Here is a 10,248-nt window from a genome sequence, read left to right as displayed (position 1 = left end):
ATAAACCTTTAAAAAAATCCTCCTCTGTCTGTAATTAACATGAAATTCAGATGGCACAGCTTTTTTACTGATGAGTACATAAGTGAGGGGATACACCTTACAAAGTTATATTCAAAATACCTCTCTTCAAAAGCACTCCAGTATGATGAGCAGACACCGTCCATGGGTTTTTCCTCCAAACGCCCATGGACAGGTTTAAGAGAAAAGTGATGAGAAGCATCAACACCAACTAATTTAAAGACCTATTTGCCAGATATCAAATATTAAAATATTAAAACTGTTGCAGATTTATTATGTGAAAATGTCTTTATTCCCTTTTCTGAGTCACTTCCAGATCTCTTACAGGAAAAAGCTCCAGATTCTGAGGTCGTCTTCAGTTTTTTGGTTACCTGGTTGATGTTGAAGGGGTAAACTATGACAACCCCCTTTTTATAACTAAAATGTGGAATTATATTTATTTCCAAAGCCATGTGCAAGAAAGAACATAATCATGTGCAACTAACTTCTTTCACAGGCACAGGTATTCAATGACACACGCATCTAAATTCAGCAACCTGCTTTGCAGGTGTGTTCAGTTCGTGATACTGATGGTTTCAATCTTGAAACCTCTTCTTTATAAGGAAGCTGAGAAAATTTCGATTAACCTCCAAACTTCTTAGCAGCCTTTACAGATGCACAGCAAAGAGTATCCTGACAAACTCCATCACAGTGTGGTAATTCCAACGGCAGTGCCTGTGGAGTACCCCTCCCACCACTACAGATTTACATCATTAAGGACCGCACCCACCCACGGCACACAGATCACACTTGTTATGGAAATGTTAACAATAACCTGCAACACACCCAGTGAGCTTGATTTGAAGTGGGTTTAATAAACACAATGTGGAGAGAGCATCCCAGTGAAACACCAGGACCATCTCTGAAATGTGGCCACCGCCCTCACATCTTATATACAGACACACAGAGAAAGAACATTCCTCAAACCCCTCTCACGGGGGGCTATACCTCCTCCCTCACAGAGAGAATTATGACCTTGTTTTCTGCTTAGCCATCACCTAAGGATTTACATCCCTGATAAGCAGAAGGAGTCTCACTATCTGTTTAACGTCTCCCATTACAACGGCCTCACTGTGTTAACTTTCCACATGCATGTAAACTAGTGACAGGAGAGCTCTTACTATAGTAAAGTGAGAAAGTGATATTACTATAACTAATATGATTAAATATGTGATTAATACATGAGAAAAGAAATCTGCCACCACATTCCACCCTTTGTGATACCACAATTAAGAATCACATAAAAACATGGAGATTTCTTTTCTAACTACTGAACATAACATCAGCACAATTGTGTACTCAAAGAAATTCCATAACGTGCATCCTCCCTATAATCAGAAGGAAAAAACAAATTCACACTTCATGGTCATCTTCGCTCCATCTGAGCCTCCACCCTTTCTTCAAAGGATGGCAGTTATACCATAAAAGAAAACACAATATGAGATCATATACAAAATGAAACAGCCTTCGTTGTTCATCTGCAAAAGAAAACTTTAACCTTAGTTACATCAAGCTGCTCTTTCATAAGAACCTGTTGTTTAGATAAGGACGTCTTTCAGTGTGTGATATATTTTCCACTTTATCATTAAATTCATCATCCCATGTTTCCAAATTTATTAACGGTTTCTGTAAAAGACCCTCATTCCCAGTGTTATTAGGGATTGAGACACACGTCTCACCAAACATCACACACACTCCTTTGTGCCATTTGCTTTGCCCTGTCCAGATGTTTGCCATAAAGGACAGTGACTATATCTGTACCTAAGTGAATACCACAAACCTAAACTAACTTCAAAGTTAGTGCTTCCCAAAGTCTGGGGTAAAACCCAGAAGTAGCCATGAATTTCCACACAGCCAACATATATCAAACACTTCTGAGCTAAATTTACAACAGAATTATAGATCTTTCCTCTCTGTCTATGCAGTGTGCTGTACTCTTTACTATTGTAGGGCCGTCAGCCTGTTTAAAAGGTGTAAACCCTCTCAAGGGCATTTACAATTATCTTTACTGTGCCCACATCAATTCAATTCAATTCAATTCAATTTTATTTATATAGCGCCAAATCACAACAAATGTCGCCTCAAAGCGCTTCATAGATACAGAGAAAAGCCCAACAATCATATGACCCCCTATGAGCAAGCACTTTGGCGACAGTGGGAAGGAAAAACTCCCTTTTAACAGGAAGAAACCTCCGGCAGAACCAAGCTCAGGGAGGGGCGGCCATCTGCTGCGACCGGTTGGGGTGAGAGAAGGAAGACAGGATAAAGACATGCTGTGGAAGAGAGACAGAGATTAATAACAGATATGATTCAATACAGAGAGGTCTATTAACACATAGTGAGTGAGAAAGGTGACTGGAAAGGAAAAACTCAATGCATCTTGGGAATCCCCCGGCAGCCTACATCTATTGCAGCATAACTAAGGGAGGATTCAGGGTCACCTGGTCCAGCCCTAACTATATGCTTTAGCAAAAAGGAAAGTTTGAAGCCTAATCTTAAAAGTAGAGATAGTGTCTGTCTCCCGAATCCAAACTGGAAGCTGGTTCCACAGAAGAGGGGCCTGAAAACTGAAAGCTCTGCCTCCCATTCTACTTTTAAATACTCTAGGAACAACAAGTAGGCCTGCAGAGTGGGAGCGAAGTGCTCTAATAGGGTAATATGGTACTACAAGGTCATTAAGATAAGATGGGGCCTGATTATTTAAGATCTTGTATGTGAGGAGCAGGATTTTGAATTCAATTCTGGATTTAACAGGAAGCCAATGAAGGGAAGCCAAAACAGGAGAAATATGCTCTCTCTTTCTAGTCCTTGTCAGTACTCTTGCTGCAGCATTTTGGATTAACTGAAGGCTTTTCAGTGAGTTTTTTGGACATCCTGATAATAATGAATTGCAGTAGTCCAGCCTGGAAGTAATAAATGCATGAACTAGTTTTTCAGCGTCACTCTGAGACAGGATATTTCTAATTTTAGAGATGTTGCGCAAATGGAAGAACGCAGTCTTACATATTTGTTTAATATGTGCGTTGAAGGACATATCCTGGTCAAAAATGACTCCAAGGTTCCTCACAGTGTTACTGGAGGCCAAGGTAATGCCATCCAGAGTAAGAATCTGGTTAGATACCATATTTCTAAGCTTTTCAGCGCCGAGTACAATGACCTCAGTTTTATCTGAATTAAGAAGCAGAAAGTTAGTGGCCATCCAAGTCTTTATGTCTTTAAGACATTCCTGCAGTTTAACTAATTGGTGTGTGTTATCTGGCTTCATGGACAGATAGAGCTGGGTGTCATCTGCATAGCAGTGTAAATGTATGCTATGTCTTCTAATGATGCTGCCTAGGGGAAGCATGTATAATGTAAACAGAATTGGTCCTAGCACTGAACCCTGTGGAACTCCATAATTAACCTCAGTGTGTGAAGAGGACTCTCCATTTACATGCACAAATTGGAGTCTATTAGATAGATATGATACAAACCACTGCAGTGCAATACCTGTAATACCTACAGCATGTTCTAATCGCTCTAACAGGATATTATGGTCAACAGTATCGAACGCTGCACTAAGGTCAAGAAGGACAAGCACAGAGATGAGTCCACTGTCAGAGGCCATAAGAAGATCATTTGTAACCTTCACTAAAGCTGTTTCTGTGCTGTGATGAACTCTGAAACCTGACTGAAACTCTTCAAATAAACCATTCCTCTGCAGATGATCTGTTAGCTGTTTGACAACTACTCTTTCAAGGATTTTTGATATGAAAGGAAGATTGGAGATTGGCCTATAATTAGCTAAGATGCTGGGTCTAGAGATGGCTTTTTGAGTAAAGGTTTAACTGCAGCCACCTTGAAGGCCTGTGGTACATAGCCGATCATTAGAGATAGGTTGATCATATATAAGATCGAAGAATTAATCAATGGCAGGACTTCTTTGAGCAGTTTTGTAGGAATGGGGTCTAAAAGACACGTTGATGGTTTGGAGGAAGTAATTATTGAAGTTAACTCAGAAAGATCGATTGGAGAAAAAGAGTCTAACTTAACATCAATGGTACTAAGAGTAGCTGTTGATAATATTACATCTGTGGGATGATTATTGGTAATTTTTTCTCTAATGATAAAAATTTTATTTGTGAAGAAGTTCATGAAGTCATCACTAGTTAACGTTAAAGGGATAGTTGGCTCAAAAGAGCTCTGACTTTTTGTCAGCCTGGCTACAGTGCTGAAGAGAAACCTGGGGTTGTTCTTATTTTCTTCAATCAGTGATGAGTAGTAAGCTGTTCTGGCTTTGCGGAGGGCTTTCTTATAAAGCAACAAACTATTTCTCCAGGCTAAATGATGATCCTCTAAATTTGTGACACGCCATTTCCTCTCCAGATTACGAGTCATCTGCTTTAGGGTACGTGTTTGAGAATTATACCACGGGGTCAGGTACTTCTGATTAGAGACCTTAGTTTTCACTGGAGCTACAGTATCCAGAGTCGTACGTAGTGAGGAGGTGAAATTATTAACAAGATAATCGACCTCTGTTGGGGTAGCGTTCAGATAGCTGCTCTGCTCTGTGTTGGTACAGGGCATTGACGATGATAACAGTGGCTGGATTATATTCTTAAACTTAGTTACAGCGCTTTCAGAAAGACATCTACTTTGATAAAGTCCACTCTCCACTGCTGCGTAATCAATTATTGTAAATGTAAATGTTATCAAGAAATGATCAGACAGGAGAGGGTTTTCAGGAAACACTGTTAAATGTTCAGTTTCTATGCCATATGTTAAAACAAGATCTAGAGTGTGATTAAAGTGGTGGGTGGGTTCTTTTACATTTTGAGAGAAACCAATTGAGTCTAACAACAGATTAAATGCCATGTTGAGGCTGTCATTTTTAGCATCAACATGGATGTTAAAATCACCCACAATAATTATTTTATCTGAGCTCAGAACTAAATTAGATATAAAGTCTGAGAAATCAGACAGAAACTCTGTGTAAGGCCCAGGTGGACGATAGATGATAACAAGTAAGACTGGTTTCTGAGTTTCACAGCTGGGGTGGACAATGTTAAGCATCAGGCTTTCAAATGAATTAAAAGTCTGTCTTGGTCTTTCATTAATTAATAGACTGGTGTGAAAAATTGTTGCCACACCGCCCCCTCGACCTGTGCTTCACGATTTCTGGTAGTAAAAATCGGGGAAACCAAACCAACCACATTTAACTCTGGAAGAACAACCTCCTTCTTTAGGTGCTTCCAGCATGTTTGACGCCGATCAAAATCCCTCAATAAAATGTGATGAACCCAAAATCTTACCTTCACGGTGTCAAACAATGTGTCAAAGTTGAGTACACATGTCAAAAGAACTCACAACTGTTGTTACTATGTTTACTCAGACAACAAAGGCCTAATGAACTGATCAGGAACTGACATGCTAGATAATCAGTCTACCTATCCTACAAAATGCGCACAAGTTGCTATAAACTTGCATGCTATAATTACTCCAATCACTTTTACTCATGCTCAGGACTCTAACAGAGTTTGTGATGTTCGGAGAGTTTTGTAAATGCATATCATTTATAAAATGATTATCAACGTCACACCAATGACCTCCTCAACTTAAAAACATACTAAGCTTTCCAGGGAAACTGATTGGCTGTTTAAGCAGGTGTTATCTGCATTCATTCGCTGATCCCTCTTGGGTGGCACAGAGTCTGCTCTGCAGTCGTTGAGTTGGAGCTTGGCACGCCCTTGTTGGAGGAGGGCCCTCTTTTCACCCCTCACCCTCTCGTTTTAACGCAGTTTTATGGTTATTGCTGTGGTTCTGGAATCTTCTCATGATGACTAGTAGGGCCCCAAACTGCACGACCTTTGACCTCAACCACTGCCTGAGCTGTCAGCTATGCTATTAATGGTCCCTGCTTCTCGCTGGGTCTCTGAAGACTTCTGATCAGCACCCAGACTCAGTCAGGAGATTCCACCCTTGGGATGATTTCTTCCAATAATACTCTGGCTCCTGCACCTGTATCGCTTTACTAGGAGGAAAAACTTCTAACCATTTGGAAAACATGTCAACCATAATAATCATAATAATAATGGATTGCATTCATAAAGCGCTTTTGGAGACCCTCAAAGCGCTTTACAATTCCACTATTCATTCACTCTCACATTCACACACTGGTGGAGGCAGCTACAGTTGTAGCCACAGCTGCCCTGGGGCAGACTGACAGAAGCGAGGCTTCAAACCACATTTTCCTTTCAGTTCAGTGAAGTTTACTTATAGAACATCAAAACCTTATCTGAACATGGACTTAACCCCCCTGTAGAGGTTTTAATACCTGTACATGAACTGTTAATCCCACAAATCACAGTAAAAAAGCCATGGACAAAAACACTGTTTCATGTTAAACCTAGAATCCCTCCTTTTGACACATGGTCTCTCCCATGAGTCAACTCATCAGAACTAGGAGAATAACAAAAAGGAAAAGGTTAGTTACACAAATTCTTAGACAACATCAGGGCTTCTCCTCCGGAGTAATGTCGCTTCAGCCCTGTAAACCCTGTGTTAAAGACTAAAATCAGCATTAATGTCATGTTAAGTGGGTCTAACTCTTGGCTCTGCCTGGAGCCTGCATCCACACCACAATTACCTAGAAACCAAAATCGGTGAGTAAGTACAAACGTCACACTTAGAAACAACTGTAGGGTCATAGGAGCAATAAGGCATCCCACACCACAGACACAAGTGTGCCATGTGCAGTTTATGTCCCCAGATAATTAAAAACACTATTGTTGCCATAATTTACCCAAATCATGAATCACCCCATGTGTTTAATCAAAACTACCGTAACCAGTGACTTTTCTTAAGTAATGTCACTCACGTGCTTTCACACTATGAGCCCAACAGTGATATGATAATGAGCCCAACAGTAAGATGTTCTGTAATCACTACACAACCTGTTTCGTTTCACTTATGTCTGTCTGTGTCTGTGCCGAATCCTCCACAAGCACTCTTAGAGAGAAACAAACATTAGCAAAACATATGAAGCATCCTGGAGGTTTTTCCTGGATCAACAGATTCCAGAGGTGCTGCAAAAAGATCATAAAGTTAACACTCTGCTGTAAAAGAGGTACAGTGGGGCAAAAAAGTATTTAGTCAGCCACCGATTGTGCAAGTTCCCCCACTTAAAATGATGACAGAGGTCAGTAATTTGCACCAGAGGTACACTTCAACTGTGAGAGACAGAATGTGAAAAAAAAATCCATGAATTCACATGGTAGGATTTGTAAAGAATTTATTTGTAAATCAGGGTGGAAAATAAGTATTTGGTCACCTCAAACAAGGAAAATCCCTGGCTCTCACAGACCTGTAACGTCTTCTGTAAGAAGCTTTTCTGTCCCCCACCTGTTACCTGTATGAATGGCACCTGTTTGACCTCATCATCTGTATAAAAGACACCTGTCCACAGCCTCAACCAGTCAGACTCCAAACTCCGCCATGGCCAAGACCAAAGAGCTTTCGAAGGACACCAGGAAAAGAATTGTAGACCTGCACCAGACTGGGAAGAGTGAATCTACAATAGGCAAGCAGCTTGGTGTGAAAAAATCAACTGTGGGAGCAATCATCAGAAAATGGAAGACATACAAGACCACTGATAATCTCCCTCGATCTGGGGCTCCACGCAAGATCTCATCCCGTGGGGTCAAAATGATCATGAGAACGGTGAGCAAAGATCCCAGAACCACACGGGGGGACCTGGTGAATGACCTGCAGAGAGCTGGGACCAAAGTAACAAAGGTCACCATCAGTAACACACTACAACGGCAGGGAATCAAATCCCGCAGTGCCAGACGTGTTCCGCTGCTGAAGCCAGTGCATGTCCAGGCCCGTCTGAAGTTTGCCAGAGAGCACATGGATGATACAGCAGAGGATTGGGAGAATGTCATGTGGTCAGATGAAACCAAAGTAGAACTTTTTGGTATAAACTCAACTCGTCGTGTTTGGAGGAAGAAGAATACTGAGTTGCATCCCAAGAACACCATACCTACTGTGAAGCATGGGGGTGGAAACATCATGCTATGGGGCTGTTTTTCTGCCAAGGGGACAGGACGACTGATCCGTGTTAAGGACAGAATGAATGGGGCCAAGTATCGTGAGATTTTGAGCCAAAACCTCCTTCCATCAGTGAGAACTTTGAAGATGAAACGAGGCTGGGTCTTCCAACATGACAATGATCCAAAACACACCGCCCGGGCAACAAAGGAGTGGCTCCGTAAGAAGCATTTGAAAGTCCTGGAGTGGCCTAGCCAGTCTCCAGACCTCAACCCCATAGAAAATCTGTGGCGGGAGTTGAAAGTCCGTGTTGCTCGGCGACAGCCCCAAAACATCACTGCTCTTGAGAAGATCTGCATGGAGGAATGGGCCAAAATACCAGCTACTGTGTGTGCAAACCTGGTAAAGACGTATAGTAAACGTTTGACCTCTGTTATTGCCAACAAAGGTTATGTTACAAAGTATTGAGTTGTATTTTTGTTATTGACCAAATACTTATTTTCCACCCTGATTTACGAATAAATTCTTTACAAATCCTACCATGTGAATTCATGGATTTTTTTTTCACATTCTGTCTCTCACAGTTGAAGTGTACCTCTGGTGCAAATTACTGACCTCTGTCATCATTTTAAGTGGGGGAACTTGCACAATCGGTGGCTGACTAAATACTTTTTTGCCCCACTGTAATACTGGTTTCAAACACAGTATGTTTGACACTGTATTCACATTTTCTCCAACATTTTCTCAACAACATAGTGTAATTGCATAACAAACATATAACCTGCAATCACAGTTGCCTTCACACATAAACCCAGTAATCCTGTGAGAAAAAAAATTAACCAGAATCAGATCACATGATGAACTCTCTGCTGTAGAAAGGAGAATGTAAATGTTAGCGCCACGCAGGTGTATACACACTTCCTCACAGTGACCTCTGCATTTGGCAATACTAGGTCATAATAACACTCCGCTGGTAAATTCACAGACACATGTAGAGTTCTTTTGATTTGGAAGGAAAAGTAAGCGCAGACAGAGTCCCAGGGAGTGTCCAAAAAGTGATTTTATTAAACACACCTGTATCATACAGTGTGGGAGGTCAGTCTCCCCGCTCATCTCCAAAACAGAAAGCTTTATACCTTTTATGACGTCAGAACAATTCCTGGACATGATCTTCTTCAGAACAACAACAACTCTTTCCCGGACAAGAAACTAGATGTTTTCCATATATAGTCATATCCACTATGTAAGACGAGTGTGCTGTTGTGTAAGATTGTTGGTCCAGGCCACCGAAAGTTCAGCGTCCTCATCTGACTTACTGTGAATGTGTTTGATTCTGCGTGCTCTGGCCAATATGCTGAGTGGTAAATGATACATGATAATAAGGATGATAACCAGATAATGATAATGATAAGTGATAAGTGAAGCAGACTAATGAAGTAATGATGAATTAATGATTGTGCATGTGAATAATAACATCGTGACAGAAAAATAACATTCCTTTACGTGACACACAGAAAGTGGCATTTAAAAGGTTAAATCAGCACACAACCTAGGATGTTGCTGTCATCTTTCCACTCCTTTAAAAACAGAGAAACACACATAGATACATCCACCCTGTCATCATGTGGAGGTGCAACCTCACTACTTTTAGCATTCATCCACCTCAATTAAATCTATGGTCAGAGCTTTGTGACTTCCTGCACACGTCGGGCCCAATTCATGCATTCAACGGACCCGTCTGTGTTTTGATTAAAATTTTGTTTCCTAATGAAGTCAGCAGTGGGTGGGTGAAAGCCGTTCATCAGAGCATAGCTGAACTGCAGCTGATGTGGGCTGGCCTTCTCTGCACGCTCTTCAACGCCGCTATGTTTTCTGCCAACTTCTAACATTTGACATTTTCCAACAATACAGTGTGTCACCATAACCAACAAGCAGCCAGTAAAAACAGTTTTTTTCACACAAAATCAGTAAAACAAAAAGTAGCAGCGTAAGGGTTAAGTTTGCAAGGCCCGCCCACACTCATGTAAACCTACAGCCTCTCCTCCTCTGGTCTCTGTCATCCTTCTGCTTCTACAAAAAACAAGCAAACAAAAACACATACATCCACCCTTTTTCACGGTTTGGGTGGATTAGGCATTAGAAGTGACTAATCCTAAAATAGTT

The sequence above is a fragment of the Neolamprologus brichardi genome, chromosome 9 (assembly GCF_056152115.1).
Source record: "Neolamprologus brichardi isolate AB-2024 chromosome 9, ASM5615211v1, whole genome shotgun sequence".
Lineage (NCBI taxonomy): Eukaryota > Metazoa > Chordata > Actinopteri > Cichliformes > Cichlidae > Neolamprologus > Neolamprologus brichardi.
The sequence above is the reverse complement of the archived record's forward strand: the minus strand, read 5'-3'. Positions refer to the sequence as shown.